At 42.6% G+C, this 27270-nt stretch overlaps 1 protein-coding gene and 1 long non-coding RNA gene across 3 annotated transcripts in view; one reads left to right on the top strand and one right to left on the bottom strand.

Moving 5' to 3' along the window:
- Nucleotides 1-27270, top strand: part of FGD4 (FYVE, RhoGEF and PH domain containing 4) — a 179276-nt gene that overhangs the window by 28029 nt on the left and 123977 nt on the right. Inside the window, exon 1 of one of the 2 annotated variants that reach the window (XM_037878640.2) lies at nucleotides 5311-5370. The exons of the other annotated variant lie outside the window; for it this stretch is intronic. The gene's annotated coding sequence lies outside the window, so the exon portion shown is untranslated. Of the gene's footprint in view, nucleotides 1-5310; nucleotides 5371-27270 lie in introns of those variants that run through there. 2 annotated transcript variants of the gene reach the window in all.
- LOC119563768 lies at nucleotides 2956-11637 on the bottom strand. The gene is made up of 3 exons (XR_005222363.2): nucleotides 11107-11637; nucleotides 8204-8286; nucleotides 2956-6014 (listed from the first exon to the last, which is right to left on the bottom strand). It is a non-coding gene; the product is annotated as an uncharacterized LOC119563768 (long non-coding RNA).

Below are 27270 nucleotides of genomic sequence, written 5' to 3' on the forward strand. Positions count from 1 at the left end.
CTCTATGCTCCTTCTGGTCGGCCTGGTTGCGGCTGATCTCAGACCGTTGGGTGCTCGACACTTTTTTTGGGGGGGGGAGGGGGCTACACCCTGCAATTTGTGGCTGACCCTCCCTCCCACCCCTCTTCCCGGTCCCTCTTCAGGGACCCTTCTCACAAGCAACTACTTGTGCAAGAGGTGGAGAACCTCCTGTTTCTGGGGGCAGTGGAGGAGGTCCCTCCAGACATGAGAGGGAAAGGGTTCTTTTGCTTTTGGAATTAGGAAATAACAGGAGTAGGAGGCCTCAGACCCATTCTAGACCTGCGACGCTTCAAGTCCCTCAAGAAGTTAAAGTTCTGCATGATCTCCCTAGCTTCCATTATCCCCTCCCTGGATCCTAGGAACTGGTACGCTGCTCTTGACTTAAAGGGCACATTTTTCCCGGGGCACGGGTGTTTGTTTATATATATATATATATATATATATATATATATATATATATATATATATATATATTTTTTTTTAATTGAGCCACCACCATTTTCAATTCACAGCACTGCCCTTCAGCCTCTCGTCGGCTCAGAGTGTTTACGAAGTGTATAGTGCCAATGGCCGCTTACCTGAGGCGCAGAGGTATCCGTACCTTGAGGACTAGTTAATAAAAGACCGATCCTGGGATCAGGTACAGAGTCATCTTGTCCTGGTTTGCTCCACCTGTCACGACCTGGGGCTGTTAATAAATGAGGCTAAATCAACTTTAGTCCTGATGCAGTGTATGGAGTTCATTGGAGCAGTACTCGACTCTACTCAGGCCAGGGCTTTCCTCCCCGAGGTCTGGTTCCTGGCCATGGCAGACCTGATCTCATGTATACAAGATCACCCTCTCACCACCGCTCAGATCTGCCTGCAGTTGTTGGGCCACCTGGCAACCTGTACTTAGGTGGTTCGGCATGCGTGACTCCACCCCAGTCTGCTGCAGGCATGGCTGGCATTGGTCTACATCCCCAGCAGACACAGCATGGACTGTGTAGACAAGGTCCCAGACCACATCCTGTCACTTGCATGGTGGCAATATCCAGCATCAGTGTTAGAGGGAGTTCCATTCGCAGTCCACCTGCTAGCCTCCAATGCTTCAGACCTGGGATCGGTTACCACCTGGGCAATCTCAGCACACAAGGTTTAGTCCCACCTTGATTATTCACTACACATCAATGTCGGGGAGCTCAGAGCAGTCCGGTTGGCCTGCCATGCCTTCCTACCTCACCTAAAAAGCAAGGTGGTCCAGGTCCTGATGGACAATGCAGCAGCTATGTTCTATATCAACAAGCAAGCCTGGGCCAGGTTGTCTGTCTGCCCTTTGCCGAGAAGCCCTCAGGCTATGGGACTTCTGTGTACAATACAACATCCGTCTCGTAGCCACACACCTCCCCAGTGCCAGGAATACCTTGGCAGATCTCCTCAGCAGGATCTTCTCATCTCACCATGAGTGGTCTCTCCATCTGGAGGTGGTCAGCATCATCTTCCGGAGGTGGGGGAACTCTCCGGGTGGAGCTGTTTGCATCCAGGCACAACAGGAAATGCCATGTTTTCTGCTCCTTTCAGGGGTCCGACAGAGGTTCTGTCAGACGCTTTTCTGCTCCCGTGATTGGGGGCTCTAATGTTCGCCATTCCCCCAGTTCTGTTGATCCACAGGGTCCTTATGAATTTCAACAGAACAGGGTGAAGGTGATCCTCGTAGTGCTGGCTTGGCCACGCCAGCACTGGTTTGGCACACCGCTGGATCACATGTCCATTCAGCTACTTGCCCTCCTGCCCCTCTGTCATAGTTGCCGGCAAGAGAGAACTGAAAGAGCGTAGGGTCAGTGGTGTCTGATATACTGATGCATGAGTGTGGCACTCAAGGGGGCGCTGCAGCCGACCCTATGGATACTGGTAAGGCAAAAGTCTCTGACTGTGCCCACAGGGGCACATACATCTAGACTGGAATGGACATGAGCAATGCATCTCAAAGAACAACAGTTACGAAAGGTCAGTAACCACTTTTTTTTTTTCCTATTATAGTTGAGGTCTAAGCTGTTCATTCTTCAAATGAAAAGTTTCACCGAAAGTGGCCTCTTTCAATTAAAAAAAAAAAAAAAAAAAAAATTGTTCACAAAATAGATTTTGGCATTGTCAGCAATTTCATCATTTGTGAAAAACTCTGCATTTTTAAAGTTATTGACAATATCAAATGTTTGCAAATAAAAATAAATTTGCAAAACTTCAACAATCCAATAAATGGGTCCAATTTAAACAACTGGAATTGAAAACAAGTTTGAAATTTGGAAACTTATTTGTGGAAGTAGATTATCTTCAACCAGCTTTGCATAACAGCCTATGGAAATTGGAACCAATTTTAGACACCTTAAAAATTTCTTCTAAAAATACACTCTTACTATTTTAAATGTTCTTTTCTGCATTGTGATTCGACTTTCCTTTCTGAGGCAGAACTTAAGCATTCCAAAGCTTCTTTGGAATAATTGTATTTTGTCCCACCCTCCAAAAAAGTGGTGCTTGTGACCTACTTACTATAGTTTGTGTTTAAGGTTTTGTTTACCTCATGACCTAACTTTGAACAACTGCTACATGAAAATACATCCAAATGTCCTGCTAACCAGGTGTGACATTACCCAGGGTACACTCTGGAGTGATGAAAAGCCGTATCCCCTCAATTCCCAACCTGGCTTGCCTTTTCACCTTGCTTCGCTGTGAGAGCAACCACTCCTGGTCTGTGCGCACACAGCCTCCAGAATGTAAATCTCTCCCAGCTATACTGCTTGAGTGCTGTAGTCCAGCCACTCGTAAATTATATTACAGGGCAACGCTAGCAAACTCCCAGTCCCAGACTTCTCCCAGAAATGTGCATCTTGTACTACCCAGCACCTTTCTGGCCAATACAAGCTCATATAAAATAGAAAATGGTATGCACAAATCTTGTTATGCCGAATGGAGTTTCCCAAACACACTGGTTTAGATAAATCCACAAAACAAATGTGTTAATTACTACAAGTAATGAGGCATATAAGTCAGAACTGGTTACAAAGAAATGAACGATAAAATGCAATAACATCTAAGCAAATACAAAGCACAGGTCTTTCTCACCGCGTGTTCCATCAGTCTTACAAGCTGAACCTCTTTCGGTCAGGATCTTTTCCCCCAGTCCAATGCTGCTTCCTTTGTTCTTTAGATGTTGATGCAGTTGTGGGTAGAAAGCAAGGAAGAGATGATTTGGGGTGTGTGCCCTCTCCTCTTACCACCCTTTCTCTTGTGCAAGAATCATCTCCAGCTGATGTTCAGGAGACAGACCAGCAGTGTGACCAGGAACCTTACTTAAGCTGCTTCTTTGTAAAAATGTAGATCTTTTGCCCACACCCTCTTTCCTGCTGAAGAGTAGCCACTTAATCAGGTGATGGTCCCTTTGATCCCATTGACACCTGGCTGAGGCATTGGCTAGCCTTTTGTCTGTGGGGAACTTGTTTGTGACTGCCCTCTGGAACATGTCTTGGTAACATTATAGAATCTTATATCCTTACATAAATGTTGCCACACACATTTTACCAGGACAGTAATCATCAAATCATGAGTTTTCAAATGATACTTTGTACAGTATTGTGTAATATGCCCAGAAGTGTGGGTCTATGTACAGGGCTGAGGTGCCTGCAAGGAGGTGCTGCTGTTTTATATAAAAGGCCATGCTGAAAGTTTCCATTTGGGGACATGATCCCCTTATATAATCTGTAAATTGAGAGTGCAAGTTGTTGCAAACCAGGATGTTTACGTAAAAACAAAAGTTTATAATACTCCTTCCCACACCCTCCAAACAACTGGGAAGATTAGAGCATGTTTACAGCTGTGCAAAACTGAAATTGCTTGTTCAGTATGAATTTGTATTGCTTCACCCAACTTGTGCCCTTCCCTCATCCAGAAAATTTTCTACTTTTTGTAAAATTATAGCATACTGGTTATAGGCCCTGAAGTTTTTGAAGAAAAAATGCAAACTTGTGTAAACTTTGAGTAAAGAGATTTGCATTGAATCTTGCCCATTGTTGCTTTGTAAAGAAAAGCAGCCTTTGTGTATCTTGGTGAAACTCTTCTTAGAATTAGCACTATTTTCAATTGTTTGAAAAAATGCCAACAAACAAGAAAACAAGTTTTTTTGTTTGTTTTTTGCTTCACGTTACTGATATTTTATGCACCTGTATGTGTGTTGCTGCTTTAGAAATGGTCACTTGTTTTTAAAGCAACCATCAGCCGTCTGGGATGGTTTGTTGATAATATTCACTGTTTCCCACAGAAATATTAAGCAACCTATAAATACTAGGTAACTAAATGACTGCATAATAATGAAGTACAGTCCAATGATGTAGCTGCTAAAGAAATACATTTAACAAAAGAATATGCTTTCCATTCACCCAAATGTATGCTAAAATAAGTCAAGTAGAATACTAGATAAAAATATGGATATGTTTTATAGTATAACTTGTCTTTGAATGTATACCTGTCAAAAGCAAATTCTTAGACTACTAGCACTGACATGTTAATGGGAAGGTAGTAATTCTTAGATATTTCAATTGCCAGACTTGACCTATGAAATCAGGATCACAATTAGAGTGCATATGTCAGGTGTTTTACGTGTGATGCATCTCTTTTAATATGTAAATTGCCGACTTGGGAGGGCAGCTGTATGTTAGTAACATTACTGATTTTTAACCATTAGGATTTGAAGAGAAATTCTGAAAGGTTAATAGACACCCTTTATTTGTGTCTGACAATCTTATGACATGATACACTTGAAGTAGAAAAGATTGTTGTTTCCCTACACAAAGACCGAAATACGTATTTTAGATTAAGGGAAACAAAACACAAACATCTGTTAGTGTGTGCGTCTGTCTCTCAGATGCTTTTTTTGAATCGCCTTGCAGCCCTGCCCTCTAGCAGAGAGGACAGGCACTTACATTTAAAGACGCAGGACAGTGAAAAGTTTCGGAGTAGCAGTGAAAAGAGAATCAAAGCGATAGATACTATAAGTGAAGAGGCTCCCACCCTCCTATTTGTCTTTACTCAAATGTGTATGTTCAAAGGGTTTTATAAGTGTGGTGACTTCTTCTGAAAAGTGCAGTGATCTTCCAGTGGCAAGACTGTTTCAGTCTTGGTCTTGGAAGCCACAAAGGAAATGAGACTGCTAGCCCTGTCAGTATGTAGTTGTATGTATGTCCTGCTTTGGGTGTCTCAATATTCACGGTGTGAACAGGAAGTGAGCTTAGCTAAGTTTAAAAAAAGAGCCATATTTGAGGTTAAACAGCATAAATGAATCCAGCTGTTTCTTAGCAAATGTTCTGACTGTCTTCACTGGTAAGTTAATCTATTGTTTTGGCAGGATGAAGGTGCTTCAGAATTATGAGAACTATTGATCATTTTTTCTGAAGGAATATTTGTCATACTATGGTTCTGCAGATGTTTAATGTAGAAAGTTATAAATTTTTAACACAATATAAAAGAAATGCTATGTGTATTAACCAAAGTGTGACTAATACTGAGAGTAATTTACTATAAAGTGATTATGGGAGTGACTGCTTTCAGAGTGCTGTGGCCAGTATTTTTAGTTTGAATAACAAATCCATATTTAGGCACAGAATTAAGTGGCCTGATTTGCAGAGGAGCTGAGTGCTCTGAGCTCTTCCGAAAATCTCAGTTCCTCTGAAAATCAGGCTATTTAATTATGTGCCTAAATACAGATTTGGGTGTTCAGGCATATTCTTCTTTTGTTAGATGGCTGGCAATAATCAATCTTCTAGTCTTATGGCTGCAGATGCATGACTTTAGAGCACAGGTCAAATACTGTACAGTTTTCTTCTTCCATCATGTCTGGAGCGTTTCTTTTGTACTAAGACGGGCAAAATCCACTTCCAGGGCAGTAACATCTGAAGGCTGTTGACTTTAATGATCCAGTGAAATTGGGAGGTCGAGTGGGAGATAGCAGAGCAGACATTCAATACCTGTAAGAAAAACCAATGCTTGTGATCTGTCTTTTAAGTGAAAACAAATCAACACTGCAATTACTGTGGTGCCTTTTATTATTGACTCATGACAGCAGCTGCTGTCCAGTTACGTAGCTCATCCACCAAGTCACTGGCACACTTGCTGTAGGAGTAAATAATCCGTTTTCCAAAAGCACGGGAAATAATCCAAAATAATTGGAAGCCTTCCTTTGCCATAGGGAGTCTTTCATAATACAAGTGTAGCACCCATGTAATTGGAATACAGATCCTGCTTGAAATCCATATCTATATGAGAGATTTTAACTATATTTAAATAAACTGCATTTTAAAAATCGTGCCACATTTATAGGTCATGACAGTGTCAAGGGGAAAAAACCCTTATGTTCCTTTGAGTCCTCTATTAAATTCAAGTCTGGCTTTATACCTGAAGAGAAACTGAGGGAGGAGAGATCTTGATCCCAGTTTTTGCTAGAAAATGAGTATAGGCGTAGTGTTTCTTTTAAGGTGCTTCTAAATATTGTTTAAGGGTTGTGTAATGCTGTTGAGGCCTTTGTGGATATCCATTCCACTCATGCATTTTTCTTTAATTGTGGAATGGTTTAAGAATGTGAAAGAACAGTTTGCAAGATATTTAAAAAAAAAAAAAAAAAGGCTGTTGCTCTGTTTCAGTTCAGAGCAAGATTTGGTGAAATGAAAGGACCATGAATGTATTCCTGGAGGAACACCCGAAGCGTATTTTGCTATAGCATGTTAAATATATTCTCTCCAAAGCAAGTATATTTTTGTATTACCATAAACCAGAAAAGGCAATTCTGACTGCTTAGCACTCTTGCTACATTCATTAGCATGATTGAGCTTATCCTCTGAATTGTTTTCATGACTCTCTTAATCCTAAGGACACTGCGAGCTCCCTAGTTCTGAGTAAGCTCGTCGTATCACTGTATTTCCAGAGCAGTTCACTCCTGGGGGAATTCTGTAGCAAAAAAATTCTGCAACTTTTATTTGTGAAAATAACACACAGTCACTCCAGTTTCAGTTATTTTGGTAACTTATTTCAAAATATCTATCTGTCAGCAAGTATGTCTGTAATAATGCAGACTACAACAAAAGATTTCCCCCAGGAGTAGAGAGTTAAAGAAATGCCCACAAACCCTTGTTTTTCTGTTATGCTTTTGTTCGGCATCTCCGTCTGTGTGTGTCACGTGTGCCGGCTGAGAGAGAACTCTGCCCCTCCGGTCTTTTATTCTATTCTCCTTTTTTTTGCCCTGCTGCTTTAGAGGTTTTCAAATAGGAGGAGGAGCTGGTGTGTGTGTGTGTGTGTGTGTGTGTGTGTGTGTGTATGTACACCGTTGGGAGGTGTAGGGAGGGGGCTGCATGGGGGCCCCAACAACTGCACCCCGCCCCCCCGCTCCCAAGCCCAGCCATGGGGCGCCACACACACACACACACACACCCAGGGATCTAGAGGGAGAAACAGCTTGGTGCCGGTCAGACCAGGCTTGTATGGAGTTTCCTGTGACTTTTTCAGGGCTGGGCTGTGGAGGGCTGACACTGCCCAGGGCCTTCATCCCTGCTGGGCTCACTGTGAGGCTGCAGCCCATACATCGCCTCATTCCTTCAGGAGCTGCCAGGAATCCTCTGGCTCCCCATCTCCCTGCACCTGGCAGTGTCCTCTGTTTGTGAGGAAGTTGGGTACTGCCAGGTCCAGCAGCCTCCAGTGGCAACCAACAGCCCATTTCTGCGGGGAGGGGAACGAAATTCTGCACAAAACACTAATTCTGTGCAAATTCTGCACTGTGCAGTAGCATAGAATTACCCCAGGAGTAGCAATTGCACTTCAAAAGAAAAAGATTCAACGTCTGCTGGATCCTGGGCCTTTTCATCTGAACCATTACTGACTGTCTCAGCATTTGCAAGCCTAAACCTTGTGTTTATTGCTCCAGTTTTCTGTCTCAGAAAAGGCTTTATTTATTGAAACTAAAATCTTATGATTCAGCACTATGGACCATTGCCACTAAAAATCTTTATATTTTGTTGGAAATGACTTCTGCCATGCTTATGCTGTTTCAGCAGTTGTGAGGTAGGGCACTGATAGGTCACCAAACTTCCTTTCAGTGGGTCTCTGGTAGTACCATGGGGATTGAGAGTCTAACCCTGCCAATGCTTGCTGCTGCGAATACACTTACCCTTAGTAGTCCTCATGTTCAACTCAGCAGCGCTGCTTGTCAGAGCATTTTCACGATTTGACCCAACAAGAAATAAAAGCATTCTGGGAAATATAAGAAAGAGGAACCACAAAAAATTTCTGGGGTTAAGCAACTGTCTAATCACTCATCCCCACCCACTCAGTAGAACAGAATTTCCTGCTAATACAGGCACCATTCCATTGATTTCTATGCCACTGAAGTAGGGGACATTAAAAAGATGAGAGGTAGTAATTTGGACTTTCTATCTCTAGGAAGTAATAATAAATTTGTGGTGTTTATTAATAGTAGAGAGGGGTCCAACTCTAATGTTGCATCCAAACACCATTGAATCCAAACCAGAATTGAATTTGGTAGCTCAGGCCCATGTCATCTTGTAAAACTCTTGCTTTTCTCTGGGAAGAATACTTCCAGTATTTAATTTGAAATGAGGCTCAGACTGTGAAGATTCAGTGAGAAAACACCAGTTTTGCATGGCTAAAGAACGAGCCACATAGTATCTATGTGCTTGTATAGTGTCTGGCAGATAGATAAAAAGCCTTGTTAAATTTAGATTTCCCTGTGTCCATAAGTCATCAGAAGCATTAAAATCTTCTCCTTAGAAGTGACTAAATAGGAGTGAAGAAAAGGAAATGACCTTTAAACAAGACACTTGTGCTATATTAAGGCCCTGTCTACACTGGTAAGTTTCTGCGCAGTAAAGCAGCTTTCTGTGCTGTAACTTGAGGTGTACACGCTGCCAAGCCACTTAGTGCGCAGAAATCGCACAGATGCAGCGCTGTAAAAAAACCCACCCCGATGAGAGGCGTACAGCTTCCTGTGCCGGGGCTACAGTGCTGCGGTGCCAGTGTAGACACCGTAGTTGAACAGAGCTCTGTGATTGGCCTCCGGGAGGTGTCCCACCATGCCTGTTCTCACCTCTCTGGTCATTGGTTTGAACTCTACTGTCCTGCCCTCAAGTGACCAACAGTCATCCCCACCCCGTACATTCCTTTGCAAATTTGAAAGTCCCCTTCCTGTTTGCTCGGTGATGCGTGCAGTGGTCTCAGCGCATCTTTCCAGGTGGCCATGCCTGCTCCACGCACCAGTCGATCCCCTGCTTGGAGCAATGCCGAGCTGATGGACCTCTTCAGCATTTGGGGAGAGGAGGCTGTCCAGTCCCAGCTGCGCTCCAGCCACAGGAATTATGATACCTACAGACAAATTTCTAGATGCATGACAGAAAGGGGCCATGACTGAGACACACTGCAGGGCAAGGTCAAAGTGAAGGAGCTGCGGAATGCCTACCACAAGGCGTGGGAGGCAAACCACTGCTCCGGTACTGTTCACACGAGCTGCTGGTTCTACAAAGAGCTGGACGCAATACTCGGTGGCGACCCCACCTCCACTGCAAAGGCCACTGTGGATACTTTGGTGGCTCCCGTTCCAGTCAAGAGTGGACTGAGCCAGGAGGAGGAAAGCTTGGACGAGGATAGGGAGGGGAAGGGGGACTCGGAGGCCAGAGATGCATGCAGCCAGGAGCTCTTTTCTACCCTGGAGGAGGCTAGCCAGTCACAGCAGTCGGAGATTGGCGAAGCACAAACTGGACAGGAGACCCCTGTTAAGTGGATCTGATTTTTGGGAATTGCTGAAGCGAGTTGTTGGGGGCAGGAGGGTTGCAGAAAGCAGACTTGTCTTCCACTGCATGCATAGTCTGAGTGGCAGAATAGGCTGTTGATTTGATTCCCTCACTTCATGGGAATCTCCCTCAGAGATCGCCAGGAAACTCTTGTGGAGATACTTGGCAATCCACTGCTGCAGGTTCTTCGTCTGAGCTGCTTTGTTTCTTGCCCCATTAACTGTAACTTTCCCACGCCACTGTGCTGTCACTGGGGAGGGGGAGACCATTGCTGCGTACAGGCTAGCTGTATAGGGCCAGGGCAGAAGCTGTAGTCTTGGAGAAAGACCCTCCTTTGATTCCCCACTCACCCACATCAGCGAGATATCTTCCATAATGATCACCTTCTGTGGAAAGTGTGGGGACAGGAATGATTCAGGCCCACCCTACAGTGCTGGCTCTCCACGTGCCCAGTGTACAGCAGGGTCCAGAAATAGTGATTTACCCTGCTCTTGCGGCTACTCACCATTTTGGGGGTCTTGTGGCTTGTGTGCTTGCCTGGAGTCCGCCAGTTAATGGCTGGGGTGTGAGTACTGGCTGTGTTTTAAAGCACTGAAGTGTTGTCTATTGCAAACAATACTGCTTCTGTAAAATGTTGCATTTAAACTTCACAGAGCACAGCCTGCTTCTTTGTTAGCAGCAGCAGAATGGTTGCAAAGAATTAGGAAACGTCCAAGAAGAACTAAGGAGGACTTTATGCCTAAGTTTATGATGCACTCTGCCACGGAGAAAAAAGGAACTGAAGGAGTGGCAGGACAGCAAGAAGAGGGACCAAAAGGAAAACGCAGCACGCAAGAATGAAGCCACGGAGCAGCTCTTAACCGTTATGGAGCACCAAGCAGACACGCTCCAGGTGATATGAGCTCTTCAAACTGAGCAGCTCTGCGCCTGCCCTCCCCTGCTGTTGCAACGCTCTTTCCTGTGCACCACACCCACCCTCCCCCCCGCCATCACAATCTTATCAACCTTCTGGCTCCACTCTCTAACCACAGCATTCCACTCCTCACAAACCAACAGTGTGGACTCCCAGTACCTGCTGCACTCAACACCCATCCATCTGCAGTTTGGCCCTGCTGAAGTACAGCACCCTCTGCACCATACTCCAAAGAAGGAGGTTTGGTATGATCCCTGGACATACACAAATCTGTAGCTGTCCCAGGACCCCTCCTCCTCTTGAGACCTTCCATTTCCCCCATTCCTTCCATTCTCCCATCCCCCATATCCCTACTTGCTGATGAATTTTTTCATGGTCCTGCACACTCCTTTGACTCTCTCCTTTGGTGGTTGTCTTTCAATAAAAGAATTGTGTTGGTCTGAAAGCAATCTTTACTCTATTAAGTGAAAGCAAAAAGAGCACTGCAAAGCAGCATACAATTATGTTAAACCCCCGTATTGCATCGTGTGCACCAGTCACCACCTCGCATTGCAAGCACCGCACTCCCGAGCATAGCCACAAACATTAGAGGCAGCAATTTGAAGCTGAAAGCCACAAGGTATCCCTGATCCTTATGGCCCCGCGCTGTGCCCCTGTAATAGCCCTGGTCTCTGGCTGTTCAAACTCCGCCTCTAGGCACTGCACCGCTGCAGTCCAGCCCTGAGTGAAGCTTTCACCCTTCCCTTCACAAATATTATGGAGCATACAGCACATGGCTAAAAGCATAGGAATATTGTCATCGGCCAGGTCCAGCTTCCCACAGAGGCAGCGCCAGTGGGCCTTGAAATGGCCAAAAGCACACTCAACTGTTATTCTGCACTTGCTGAGCTGTGATATTAAGGGGTAGGCGGGGTCTCCCAGGATCACAATGGGCATTTCGACTTCCCCTACGGTGATCTTCTGGTCTGGGAAGAAAGTCCCAGCTTACAGCTTCCTCAACAGGCCAGTGTTCCAAAAGACGCGTGTGTCATGCACCTTTCTGGACCAGCCTGCGTTAATGTCTGTGAAATCCCCACGATGATCCACAAGCACCTGGAGAACCATTGAGAAATACCCCTTCTGATTGATGTACTTTGTGGCTAGGTGGTCTGGTGCCAAAATTGGAATATGCGTGCCATCTATTGCCCCTCCACAGTTAAGGAAGCCCATTTGTGCAAAACCATCCACAATGTCACGCACGTTGCCTAGAGTCACGGCCTTTTGGAGCCGGATGCGATTAATGGCCCTGCACGCTTCCATCAACACAAGTCCAATGGTTGATTTTCCCACTCCGAACTGGTTAGTGACCAATCAGTAGCAGTCTGGAGTAGCCAGCTTCCACAGTGCAATCGCCACATGCTTCTCCACCAAAAGGGCAGCTCTCATTCTCGCGTCCTTGCGCTGCAGGGCTGGGGTGAGCTCATCACGCAGTCCCATGAACGTGGCTTGTCTCATGCAAAAGTTCTGCAGCCACTGCTCATCATCCTAGACGTGCATGACGATGTGATCCCACCACTCGGTGCTTGTTTTCTGAGCCCAAAAGTGGCGTTCCACTGTGGTCAGCACCTCCCATGAATGGCACAAGCAATCTCATGTTGTAGCTACTACACGTGGTGAGATCAATGTTGCAGTCCTCTTGCCTTTGTGGTTTAAAGAACAACTCCACTGCCACTTCTGACGTGTTAGTCAGAGCAAGCGGCATACTGGTCTGCAGTTCGGGATCCATTCCTGCAGCCCGAAGAGACAGGCTGTGCAGTACACAAACTGTTGAAAGATGGCGCTAAATGTGGATGGAAGCCCAGAGATTTCTGGGATATGAAGCAATGCATCATGGGCCATTGGGACAGGACCCAGGATGGCCGGCAACCCCCTCCACCTTCCTATAACTGTTAGCAGCAGCAGAGGAAGAGGTGCTCTGCGGGATAGCTGCCCAGAGTGCACCGCTCCAAATACCACTGCAAGTGCTGCAACTGTGAACACGCTATTGCGTAGGCAGCTGATAGTGTGAACGCACAACAGCGGTTTTCCTTCAGCACTCTGAGTGGCGCTGTAACTGCCAGTGCTGTAACTTTGCCAGCATAGACGTGCCATAAGAAATTATTTTTACCACAAAGCGCAAGATGAGTCAATTCTGAACAGGAAATATTCTTGCATGGGGGGTGGGGTGGTGGGAAGATTTGTTGTTTTTGTTTACCCTCCACCGGAAGAACAATTGCTTAGCAAGAATATACAATTTTTTTGTTGTGCTTACTCTAGTTTCTGTAAACTACAAAGGACCGAGCCAGGCCAAATTTTGTTTCACTTGTATAAGTACAGAGTAACAGAGAAAAAACTTTAGCTGACTGCAGAGGACGAGTTTAATCATTGACTCTACAGAAAATGTTGGCTTATGTCGCTTCCCCTATCCCTCACCTTCTAATTACGTGCCAAATATTAGATGGCTTGGTGCAGTCTGGCTACATAGGCAAGTTGAAATGCTCACACCACTTCTATGCCACATTGACTTACACATCTTTAAAAGTCAGTTGTTAGTTCCTAGTGAAAAAGGCAGCTGCTATTTGGGGATTATTTTGAGGACAGTAGGTGGAAAGAGGGAAAAATAATCAAATGTTCAGCTTTTGAATTATTCAGTTGTGACCCAGAAGACACTAACAATCTGGGGTCAAATTGTACATCTCACAGTCATTAACTATAGTTTGCAGCAAAATGGGTTATTAAAGGGAAAGGGGAATAAAAGGAGAAAGCAGAGTACACTACTAAACATAAAGAATGAGCAAAAAGAAAAGGAGTACTAGTGGCACCTTAGAGACTAACCAATTTATTTGAGCATAAGCTTTCGTGAGCTACAGCTCACTTCATCGGATGCATCCGATGAAGTGAGCTGTAGCTCACGAAAGCTTATGCTCAAATAAATTGGTTAGTCTCTAAGGTGCCACTAGTACTCCTTTTCTTTTTACAAATACAGACTAACATGGCTGCTACTCTGAAACCTGTCATAAAGAATGAGGAGTCCTTGTGGCACCTTAGAGACTAACAAATTTGAGCATACTGTGAAGATCCCTGCATCTATAAGGGCCCAGTGGTGCATTCACTGCAGTACCATTCAGGGGCCACGCCTCTGCAATTGTGTGCCTGGTAGGGAAGGGAGTGAAAATGAGCTATCTCATGTGCCACTCCCTCTCTCATGAGGAAATGAAAAGGGTAGAATGGGGAAACTGCTCACCAGATTCTGCTTTTCCCTTGTTTCCGGTGGGGTGATCTAAGACCTTTAAAGGATGCTCTAAGCTTCCTCTCCCCACACTGAAACTTCTTGTAAACCCAGTGGAGCAGAGGTGTGGACAAGGGCAGAGAGGTAGGTGTGGGGGAGCAGAATGTGGATCGATGTGTGTACAGGCGATCCAGGGAGTTTGAGTGGGTGTATGGGCAGGGCAGTCAGTACATGAGGGCACACCAAAGGGGGAGAGCCTGGGAGGAAAGAAGACTAGAAAAGAGAGGGCTGAAACTGACTCAGGGCATGGCTACACTTGCGGATGTAGAGCACTGTGAGTTAAACCCGCCTTCGTAGAGTGCAGTAGGGAAAGTGCTGTAGTGTGTCCGCACTGGTGCGGCCACATTTGCGGCACTTGCAGTGCATTATGGGCAGCCAGGAGGTATAATCAGTCCCTACCACCTTGCAAGATGTGCGAGATTCCAGCAGGGCTGTTGCAATGTTTTGGGTGGATGGGAAACATACCGTCATGACTGTCTGCCAGGCCCGATGTGTAGGGCTTGGCAGGCCCGATGGTAAGCATGAAGTCCAAGACTTTGGGCAAGTTTATGCTTTTTTGTTTAAATCCATTCCTGAAATGAAGCAGAAACCCCAGAGAGGGATTTTTGTTTAAACCTGAGCCTCTTGCCACTCGACCCTGGACCTGCACAGAATCCACTCTGTATCTCTGTCGGAGGCTGCATGTGGCCTCAAAATGGCTGCCGCTGATGTGGTGGGGTTGGCGGGCTGGAGGAGATACTTTGCATGTAAAGAAGCAGTAACTTGAATATGTTAGAGGTGTAACATAGACCAAAATCTGTCTTTATAAATAAAAATACTTGTCAGCAAAGTATGCCTTTGGGTGTACACTGGACTGGAGGTTTCCAGTCGCCCCAAACAGCCATCAGAGGAGAGAATTTAGTCATTAGCTTGCTTTCTTTTTCTTTGTCTCATTGCACAACAAAAAATAATTTAAAAAGTGCCACGTTGTATCTTAGCTCCCTGTTCCTGTCAAATTAAAAAGATTCTATTGAAAGGATGTGCTATTAAGTTTTTTTTAAAATGTACCAATTTCTTTAGTGTATTCCAAATGTCTTAATAAAAGATAATTTTGGCCTAAGCTTGAAAATGCACAGCAAGCATTTACACTTTCAAGAGAGACCTTCAAACTTGATCTCCTTTTTTTGGTTTCTATCAGCCTTGACATATACCTCTTCTTCATAGCTTGTGCGTTTGTGCACGTGTTAGTCTTTTGATATCTTCAGTAAGTGCATATGTGTATAGTAACGGAAAGAAATGCCTGGTAAACACTTAATATATATATATATAAATAAAATTACTTTGTACTGTGTGGATGTCCAAGGCTTTGCTAACCACTTCCTAATGTAGTCTGACCACCTAGCAAAGCAGAAAATAGTCATTACAAACCTCATTTATTTCTATTTGATCTCTTCAGAATAGCTTCATTCATGGCTGTCCCTAGACTTATGCTGTCTCCAAATCATAATTCTTGGGGCTCAAATGAGTTGCATATTCTACAGTGTTAGAGGAGTTCAGGTAGATGAAAAAGCAAACCACTAGCAGCTCATTAATTTCAAGAAAGGTTACCTTGGTATCTTTTTTTCAGAAGAAAGTGTACACAGCCTGTAGGTTTGTCTGACCACCAATGAATAGTATCAGCCAGCCTGATCTCTACAGAGTTAGGATGAAGTTCTTATGTTTTGATCATGTCTACTATATTTCTTAGTGACTGAGAGAGGTGCTGTAAAATAATTGTAATAACCATCAACAGCAAAGATCTAGGACCTTGTATGGGCAGAGTCAAATGGGGATTTAAGTATTTTTTTTCTTCAACCACTGATAAAACGTGTTATATAGACATTAGGATTTCATAGCAACACTTGATGCTAGTGGTCTTGAATTCCTAATGTGACAAGTGGTGTCATTCAGTGAGAGATTTAATAATTTTTTTCCCTGCCACTTACTTCCATTCATGCACACGTGCTAGTGGAGGAGATGGAATGGAAAGACTCTCTTTCAGAACTATTAACCTATAGACTGTTCAGTTGCTTTTAATTAAGAATATAACCAATTGGATGCCTGCTAAAAGTTCATAGGCTGAACTAAGCATTTCGTAAACCTATTTTAAAGGTTTAAAATAAAGGACAATGTAGCCATTAGTTTCAAGGGTGTGACTAGATGAAATGTTGCCCACTGTATGCATGGATCTGATGTTCTTTGGTTTCATTACACTTCTCTTCACCCATAAGATGTTCAAGGCAATGCATTTTAAATTCATTATTGCAGGAATCAGGTGTCAGTCATTTGATCTTTGATTTTAACATCTTTAGGTGACTCCTTCTACACTTTCTGGATGCATATGTCAAGTACTCAGAAATAGTGACTCTTTTGTCTCTCATATCTTCATTTTTTTTTAAAGCAGCCATATGACTCGGAGGCAGAATTTCTGCAATAGATTCCTAAAAGGCAACTTACATTTTTGAGTGTGTGTGTGTGTGTGTGTGTAATCCACTAATAACTAATTTTATAGGGAATAATTCATCATGCTCTTTTGCAATTTAGTCTCAAATATAGATTTGACTTTACTGTAGACCTAAAATGGTACCAGAGCCACCGCCTATTGCCAACTCTTCTTTCTTATTCAGTGGGCTGTCCTGTTCTCATTTATGCCTGTGGGCTGTTTACTTCAACAGGTGTACTATCAGGCCTTACAAGAGTTGGGGTATGTCTACGCTTAAAATGCTATAGCAGCACAGCTGTATCACTGCAGCCCTTGAGGGTACACACTATCTACGCCACCGGGAGGGATTCTCCTGTCAGTGTAGGTAATTCACCTTCCTGAGAGGCAGTAGGTAGGTTGACAGAAGAATTCTTCAATCAACTTAGCACTGTCTGCACCAGGGTTTAGATTGGTCTAACTATGTCTGTCAGAGGGGTGGATATTTCACACCCCTGAGCGACGTAAGGAAGCCAACTTAATTTTCTTGTATAGATCAAGCATAGGCCTGTGCTAGACTCCTTTCTTAAAATTTCCCACAATTGCCATCACCAGTGCAGCTCTAATGGTGATATCGGTGGAGAGAACTCCAGTTGATAGGTGCTGGCAGATGCTAGTTTGTGAGGGGTTAGATGACATAATAGTTTAAACATCAGCCACCAGTGTACACTAGAACTTTCTAATATGAATATCACCAGCAAACTGTTGCTAACAACTTAAAACTTTTGCACTATTTTATAGGGATATGTCTGGGGTTTGGGTATAAGAACTGTAGGAACGTAAAGATTTTTTTTTTTTCCACTCAACTTTTTTTCTTTTAGCAGCAAAGACATTGAGTCATATATCCTGCTTGCTTTACTTGCTTAAATAATTCCAGTGACTTTTGATTTCAATTGGAATCCTTCCTTGAACAAGAATAGGACTGTGAGCCTTTTATGTGCTGCTGCCTGATGCAAAAGCTTTTCAGAGCATGCACAATAAATAACTGTAAATCATATGACTTGTATTTTCAGTTTGTGGTAGGACTTTCAAGATGCTGCAGGACTGAAACTGGACGCATGAGCTGATGTTCAGAGAGTCCATGGTATATGTATTGTTGGAGCCTCCAGATTCATGTTTATGGAACACCCTCTGCTCTCTTTTGTTAATCTCTATGTGAAAAGTAACTATTGAACTAGAAGAGGAATATTTCAAAGGTCCAGTAGGCCAGTGCAAGTATTTTTGCACATTATGGAAACATCAAGCTTTTTATGTTCAGGACAGATAATATATGAATTACTTAGAAACAATATTGGTCTTCCTACCATGCTAATTCCCTGCCTAGAGAGTAGTAAATCAACTGTTTTTTGCAATGAATGAGTCCGATTTTAATAGGGAAATTTAAAAAGTGCCATCTTTATGGCAGTTTCCAACTTTGCTCAATAGGAATGGGTAGTTTGCTTCCCAACTTATGGCTGCCTCTGCTGCTTAGCCAAAGGCCTTAGCCTAAGAACAGGGCCTCAGACTGTCACACTAAGAGAAGGCCCGTACACCAGCAGACAGTGATTTTGATTCTTTCTTTTATACCTCTATAACTAGCTAAGTGATAAGAATACGCCTAAATTCTTAGAGTATAGGCCTTTACAGACAGGCCTGAATATCTATAGCCTAACAGTACTGTGTCCAATTCTGGGTGCCATGCTTTAGAAAAGATGTGGATAAATTGGAGAGAGTCCAGAGGAGAGCAACAGAAATGATAAAAGGTTTAGAAAACCTGACCTATGAAGAAAAGTTTTTTTTTTTAAAAAAACTGAGCATATTTAGCCTTGAGAAAGGAAGACTGCAGGGAGACTAAGAACAGCCTTCATATGTTAAGGGCTGTGATAAAGAAGATGGGGCCTAATTGTTCTGTGTCCGCCAAAGGTAGGATAAGACGTAATAGGCTTAGTCTTCAGCAAGGAAGATTTAGTTTAGGTATTAGGAAAAAACTTTCTAACTGTAAGAGTAGTTAAGCACTGGAACAGACTTCTGAGGGAGGTTGTGGAATTCCCGTCATTGGAGGCTTTTAAGAACAGGTGGGACAAATACCTGTCAGGAATGGTCAAGGATTACAGAGGGGTCTGGACTTGACCTCTTGATGTTCCTTCCAGCTCTACACTTCTATGATTAGTTTGTTTGTTTTAAGAAAAAACAAACAAAAAATCCTGTGCAGAATCTAATTCACTGTGTGATAATGGATCGCTAATTACTGTGGAACACCAGGGGCATATGGAGTGTCAATAAGTTACCTTGAATATGTTTTATATTTTTCTCTACTAGAAAGTTCCAAACTTTCAGCTGTATACAAAGGCCTCTGCTGCTGTGAGTTCATGACCTGTGTAATTTACTGTAGCAGGCCACAAAGAGTTCCTGAACTCTCCTGCACATTAGTAAAACTATTAAACTTGGACACTCTACCTTCTTTTAAGTCACCTTTGAGGAAAATTTTGTAATATTCACTCTTGATCTTCCTGCTTTCTTCCCTCTTATTCTCATCAACAAATAATAAAAAAATAACGCTCTTCCCTCACTGTCAAAAAAATCGGGAAGTTCACACATTTACAAATAGTCTGGTCTTGATCCTCTGACAAGAACAGTTCTTCCTCTTTTTGTACTTTTCCCCTCAACTATCCCAGAGACTGTCATATTATTTGTCTAACTTAGATTGTTAGATCATTCTGGCATGGATGGCATATTCCGATTGTACTTGTATTTGTAAAAGACTATTAGTATAGAGCAATGCTATGGGAAGGATTTGTATTACAGTAGATTCCAAACTGAGATCAAGCTCCCATTGAGACAGTGTCTGTCCCAAATTGCTTAAAAGTAATATAGGCCAGACAGATAAAGGAAGTAGTAGTATCTCCATTTTACAGATGGGGAATTGAGGCAGAGCGTGACTTTACTTGCCCAAAGTCACATAGGAAGTGTCAAAGAGGTGGGAACTGAACTCAATGCCTGAGTCCCAATCCTGTCCCTTAACCAGAAGTACATCTTTCTTCTCTAGGAATGGTGGTCTCCCACAAGTTACTTGACCTGAGAAACAAAGATGTTTCTCTGATTCTATTTCAAGCCTGCAGCTCCCAGTCCCCACTTTGGTGTCTGTGCCTCTCAAGCTGGTGACCAAAGATGGAAATTTTTCATTCTTGGATAAATGTTTTTTTCTTTTTTCTGTATAATTAAGTATCCAGGTGCCAAATGAAATGCAACATAATAAAATATTGACATGTACATACTGAAGCCAAAATTTACAAAAGCAGGTATCTTTCAATGGAAGCTGCAGGTTCTCACTTCTGGAAATTGGGCCACTGAGGTGTCTAAATAGGGATTTAGTTGCCTAACTTTGGCAACAGAGTATTACTGCACAGACAATTTTTATTTCTTACAGTTGTGGAAAAGGTTTGGTTTTTTTTTTTAAAAAAGGTCCCTCTGTCCCCCTCTTCAACAATTAAATCTCACCGACAAGAGGTAGACAGATTTAGGAGGCAGCAACACACAAAACAGGTGAATTCCATGGAGAATAAAATAAAAAATTATTGGAAACAGGCAAAACTTTCTTTATTTCTGTGCCATTTGTAGTTGGTATTTTTTTGTTTTTGATGTAGAGTACAAAAAACTTTAGCAGTAAACATAGTGGTGAGGAAATCGGAGACCTTTTAGTTTGGAATAGATTTTTAATATTTATTCTCCACATGCAGCTTTCTTCAAATGAAAGAGTAAGATGCACTTGTAAACCATGAAATCTGTAAAAAGCTGCCAAAAAGGAGAGGGAAAAGTAATGTTTGTCCTTCAAAATTATGAGTCAGAGTCATGAGTGTATGTAGCTGTGAGCATGGCAACAACAGGGCCAGCTGTTCCAGGACTTGCTGTAATGGAAAAAACAGGTGACCAAATGGCAGAATTATAATTTCTCTTGCATTGTCCATCCGTACTACTCCTCAAGGGACAGGATCAGAGTCTAGGTCTGGCTCTACACCCATTGCCATAGTAAGGATTGTTTAGAAGGATCAGCCTTCTAGCTAGCAAGCTTTCAAAAAAATTTTTTTAAACTAAGAAGTACAAGTGCTTCAGTTTTTCTGAGCCATCTGTGGTACACTTGTTCTATTAGGGTACCTACACCACTGCTAGAATGCCACCAGGGCATGACTGTACGTGGTTGGTAATACAAATGGAAGGGGCTTTCTTTAAAACCAAAGCAAGCTTCCTATAGTTAAGTTCTTGTCGTTGCTCCAGCTTCGACACATGGATTCCTCTTCTTGCTGCTTTGGTCCAACTTTATCAAAGCTCCACTTCTTTCTGAACACTTGCTGTTGCTTTTCTTCCTCTTCACTTGGCTTTCAAACTTCTAATTGCCCTGTTACAAAGTAGACAATGGGAGTTAAATTTCTGAGCCACTTCTGGTGGATTGGATGCATTTATATTTGAAATCTTGTGTAATCCACTAATACTGTATTCTTACAAGTTCACATTTCTCTTACCTATGATGGTTCAAGTTGGATGATGGGGCAATGGCATATAACTAAAATTATATAGAAAAATGCTGTTTCCTAAAATGCACTGAACTCTGGCTCTTAGCATGTACAGTGTAAGTAGCAGAAACAATTTGACTGTCTTTGGAGAAGAAGCACTTCTACTGTGAAGATAAAAAGGCAAATAGTACAGAAGTCAAACCTCAACATTTTACAGGATATTTTGAAAAGTGGTTTAGAAGATAAACCTAAATGTGTGGGGTTTTTTCTTCCTTCAGGAGAAAAACTTGAGCATGAGAACCTCTGGCAATTCCCATTTTTCAATTTCTCTCAACCTTATGCCATAGACATTGGTAAATTCTGGCAAAATATGGCTGTTTAACATGGAGTTTTTAGTTTTATTAAATATTGCCTTTATTGAAGGGGGAGAAAAGGCAATTGTGTTCATCTCTAGATGTATTTTATCATATGTGGAGATCCTGGAAGATTTCCCCTCTTCTGCTCCCTTTCCCCCCACCTCCCCCCCCCCCCCCAAAAAAAAAAAAAAAAATCCAACCAACCCACCCACTTAATCGGTCACCTCTTCTAGCCAATGTGCATGAGAGGCTGCTGAAGGAGATAGCAAGGCATTCTGAGTTCTGGTGTCATTGTCCGGGTGATATGTAGCAGTGTTTCATTTCCATCAGATTGTGTTCATGTTGCCTGACCAAAGCTGGGGTGTCAATGATAACAAATGAGTTGAAGTTTCCTCCAGAAAAGATTGAGATGATGTGGACTGGAGGAGAGATGCTGATAAAATAGCTGGGGTGGTTCCAGCTGCCATTACTGAGGAAGTTTCTTCACATTTCACACATTGGGGATGTTTTGAGATCCCTGACTGTTCCTGGAAACTCAAGTGGAATCAGTAGCCAGAAATTGTGGCTTACTATTTGCTCTCATGTGCAAATCAAGGCGGGGTCTTAGATTTATAAAGGCCTGAATAGCTTGGGACCTGGATACCTAAGAGGCCAGCTCTGTCCCCATGTTCCACTGTGGCAGCTGAGAGCAGTTTAGATGCTTCAGCAAAATGATATAGATATAAATATCTGTGGGCTGGTGGTGTGGTGTTTGCAGTGCAGCGAAAGCCTGCTGGCCCTGTGCCAGCAAGGGAAGCAATTTTCAATCAGTCTGGTATTTAGGGTATGGTGTTGAGCCTGTCTCTTATCAGACTTTAATTGGAAGGGATGTGTGGGCTTTTTTAGGATGGTATTGATTTTGTTTTGAGCAGGCTGTCACATTTTTCTTAATTATTAAGTCCTATAAAATTCAAAAGGAAATTGTTTATACACCGTATTATTTGTATTGCAGTAGAACCTTGGAGTCCCATTCATGAATCAGAGCCCCATTATGCAAGGTACCCATCAGTTTATCTTGGGTCTATTTTATATAATTAAATGAGTACTCTAGAATATGTTCTGGCGAAACACTGGCAAATGGAAACTCTCTTAGGATGGGTTTCAGAGTAACAGCCATGTTAGTCTGTATTTGCAAAAAGTAAAGGAGTACTTGTGGCACCTTAGACTCAAGTAGCTGGCAAGTTCTTTTGAACACCCAACATATGCTGGCTCAGTGCCTCATTTAAGAACAACTGGGACAAAGGACAAGACTGTGGTAGCCAGCTTTAATATGAGGCTAAGGTTGTTTAGTCGTCAAGTCATCACTCTGACAATCTAACTGAAATGAAGCTTCACCGGGAATCTTCAAGTATCAAAACTTGAAATACTTCTGCAGTGGGTAAGCCAACCCTTTCAGTCCCCATCCCCGCCGTAAACCAGTTTTGTTTTTGTTTTTTTAAGATAAAGTGAAAAGGACTTTTTCCAATAGATTAAGCAGTCCATGTAAAAGGAGATTCCAGATGCAAGAACTTCTTTAACAGAGAAGTGGAAAACACATCTGGGTGAAATAAAAGAAATTATTTCATGCTTACAAATAAAAAGTAGCAATGAAACCAAATGAAAAGAGGACTCTTCAAAAGTGAGTTGGAAGAAGAAGACCTAAGAGCTGTGGGAATGTATAACTGAAATAAGAATGGATGTATCACCACAGAGAACCTGAAATAGGAAAAGAGACATTTCTGGTAATCTGTGTGAAACCCTTACCAAGGACTTGCTTGTCTATATAAATGTTAAAGCTACCACGGCAGACTCAGGCATAGAAAAACTAGCTTGATCAAAGTCAATTGTGGACTGGTGGAAGGGATGGTCTTTGGTTAAGTTACTGGACTGGGAACCTGGGGTCAATTAATGGCTCTGTTTCAGGATTCTGTGTGACCTCAGGCAAGTTATTTAATCTCTGCCTCAGTCTTCTCATCTTTAAAATAGAGACAATATTTCTTTTATCTTTTGCTTACTTAGATTGTAAGATTTTTAGGACAAGGGACTGCTAGTATATAAGTGTATAGCACTTAGTACAATTAGGCCCCCATCTTGACTAGGGCCTACAGTTGCTACTGCAATAAACAGCCTCATTGAAGAATAGATCTAAAATTTAGATCTCAGATTCTGTTCTACCTAGGTTATATCATGTCAGTCATTGTAGAATATGAGCATCTTAAGACCCAATTAATGTAAATTGGTGCAATGAAAATGGATTAGGGAGGGAGCCAAAGATGGATATTGTCTAACAGTACAACCTTAGTTATTCGAATGTCATGAGTGACCTAAAATAAGCTTGAATATAAAGTGTACTATCTGTATAGGAGATGTTGAAGCATTACTTTGTTTCAGATAACTGTGGTATAGCACTGATATTGGTCTGTATGCATTCAGATGGAATCACTCCTCCCTGTTCTTGATGTGAGCAATAACTCTAGCAATGACAGTGATTAAACCAAATTTAACTCAGACAAAAAAGTGTAACAAAGTGTATTTTTAGTGATGTTTTATTATTTATTGTGCCAGACACACTATTGCTCCTTTCAGAACGTAAAATTACCAGGGTGGGATGAAGAAGAATTTACTGTCCATGCCTTAAAAGGCAAAGGGAAGTTTTATAGAACTAAAATGTTATTTGAAAAAGGCATTATGTATACTGTTTCTTTAAATATGTGGCATGAAGCCTAGAAGAAAGGGGCTGAAGGAGTGTTCTGGATCAAGATTCTCATCAGGGATGACAGAAAGTAGTTTAGTTTTGGGGAATAATAGTGTTTTGCTTATTCTGACGAATTCCTTGTGTTAGAAGTGACTCATTCTTTTATTCTTTACTATTGTCACATGAGATGCTAGCTAGTAGGAGTTGCAGAAAAAAACAGGAATGCTAATAAATGTCATGTAATAGGCATTCTGTGCAAGCAGATTTCTTGGTGAAGGCACAGAGAAAAATAATTAGATTGTGAATCCATCGTTGACTGACTGGGTTCTTTAGATATAGTACATATTCTTTTTTTGGCATGATGTGTACAAAGGGTAACGTGGTCCAGCTATGCTTTCAGGGACAACTCTTGTTGATCATGGAATGAGTCTTTGGATTTCAGGAAAGCCTCCTGTTTCATAGACCAGTAAACCAACAGGAATCTGCTTAGCTGAGAGAATATGGGAATACTGTCTTGGTTCCTGGTACTTCCTGCTTCCATCCTTTGAGATGGAGGTAACTGTTGGGCATCACCAGATGGAACCACTGCAAATGGTCTTCCTAGTTCTGATTTATCTGAATATATAAGCAGTAAGTTCTTGGAGAACTGCTTATCAGCTAGTTTGCAGTTCTTAGAGACACAGGGTTTCATAAAATCTGTTCACGACTTTCATCTCTTGGTCTATCTCGGTATTGCCAACCCAACAAAATAATGTCCAGTCCTAAAAATATAATCTCGAAATTGTTTAAAATCAACCCCTCAGACAGAGACAAACACCTACAAGATCTCTATCAAGCGTTCTTACAACTACAGTACCCACCTGCTGAAGTGAAGAAACAGATTGACAGAGCCAGAAGAGTACCCAGAAGTTACTTACTACAGGACAGGCCCAACAAAGAAAATAACAGAACGCTACTAGCCATCACCTTCAGCCCCCAGCTAAAACCTCTCCAACGCATCATCAAGGATCTACAACCTATCCTGAAGGACGACGCATCACTCTCACAGATCTTGGGAGACAGGCTAGTCCTTGCTTACAGACAGCCCCCCAACCTGAAGCAAATACTCACCAGCAACCACACGCCACACAACAGAACCACTAACCCAGGAACCTATCCTTGCAACAAAGCCCGTTGCCAACTGTGTCCACATTTATTCAGGGGACACAATCATAGGGCCTAATCACATCAGCCACGCTATCAGAGGCTCATTCACCTGCATATCTACCAATGTGATATATGCCATCATGTGCCAGCAATGCCCCTCTGCCATGTACATTGGCCAAACTGGACAGTCTCTACGTAAAAGAATAAATGGACACAAATCAGACGTCAAGAATTATAACATTCAAAAACCCAGGCAGAGAACACTTCAATCTCTCTGGTCACTTGATTACAGACCTAAAAGTGGCAATTCTTCAACAAAAAAAGCTTCAAAAACAGACTCCAACAAGAGACTGCTGAATTGGAATTAATTTGCAAACTGGTTACAATTAACTTAGGCTTGAATAAAGACGACTGGGAGTGGATGGGTCATTACACAAAGTAAAACTATTTCTCCATGTTTATTTCTCCCCCCCTTCCCCACCACCCCGCTGTTCCTCACAGATGTTCTTGTCAACTGCTGGAAATGGCCCACCTTGATTATCACTACAAAAGGTCGTGTCCCCCCCCCTCCTCTCTCCTGCTGGTAATAGCTCACCTTACCTGATCACTCTTGTTACAGTCTGTATGGTAACACCCATTGTTTCATGTTCTCTGTGTATACTAAAATCTCCCCACTGTATTTTCCACTGAATGTATCCAGTGAAGTGAGCTGTAGCTCACGAAAGCTTATGCTCAAATTTGTTAGTCTCTAAGGTGCCACAAGTCCTCCTTTTCTTTTTGCGGATACAGACTAACACGGCTGCTACTCTGAAACCTGTCATTAAAACATTGTGGCTCTGTTTTTATTTACTTTTTGATTTCTAAGGTTTTAGCAGGGTCATGTTCTCAAGTTTTTCTCCACAGCTGAAAAAAAATGCATTTTAAATGCAAGCTGAAGTTTTCACATAATCACATAGCTCCTGGTATATTATGATCAGTGAAATTGGAATCAGAGGCCAGTGTTCCCTGGAATGACTGTTAATGATGGGATAACAGTGGAATAGATAATGGAGGGAATTAGGCAGGAAGCAACTCGGACACGTGGACAGAATAGACCCCGAGGGGTTAATAAAATTTCACTTGTTCAACTTTAAGCTCCATTCAGCTTCATACTTTGTGAATGAAAAACCAGGAACTGAGGCTTTGAGAAGAATGGCAAACATTGTGAGAGCTGGCACCATTCTGTCTGTTCAAGTTCCTTACCTATGGCTGGTTTCAGAGTAACAGCCGTGTTAGTCTGTATTCACAAAAAGAAAAGGAGGACTTGTGGCACCTTAGACTAACCAATTTATTTGAGCATGAGCTTTCGTGAGCTACAGCTCACTTCATCGGATGCATACTGTGGAAATTGCAGAAGACATTATTATATACACAGACACCATGAAACAATACCTCCTCCCACCCCACTCTCCTGCTGGTAATAGCTTATCTAAAGTGATCATCAAGTTGGGCCATTTCCAGCACAAATCCAGGTTTTCTCACCCTCCACCCCCCCACAGACAAACTCACTCTCTTGCTGGTAATAGCCCATCCAAAGTGACCACTGTCTTCACAATGTGTATGATAATCAAGGTGGGCCATTTCCTGCAGAAATCCAGGTTCTCTCACCCCCCTCCAAAAACCACACACACAAACTCACTCTCCTGCTGGTAATAGCCTATCCAAAGTGACCACTCTCCTTACAACCTGCATGAAAATCAAAGTGGGCCATTTCCAGCACAAATCCAGGTTTTCTCACACACACACACCCCCCCCCCCAAACTCACTCTCCTGCTGGCAATAGCTCATCCAAACTGACCACTCTCCCCACACTGTGCATGACAATCAAGGTGGGCCACTTCCAGCATAAATCCAAGTTTAACCAGAACGTCTCTGGGGGGAGGGGGGAGGAAAAAACAAGGGGAAATAGGCTACCTTGCATAATGACTTAGCCACTCCCAGTCTCTATTTAAGCCTAAATTAATAGTATCCAA

Source organism: Chelonia mydas, chromosome 1 (genome assembly GCF_015237465.2).
Source record: "Chelonia mydas isolate rCheMyd1 chromosome 1, rCheMyd1.pri.v2, whole genome shotgun sequence".
NCBI lineage: Eukaryota > Metazoa > Chordata > Testudines > Cheloniidae > Chelonia > Chelonia mydas.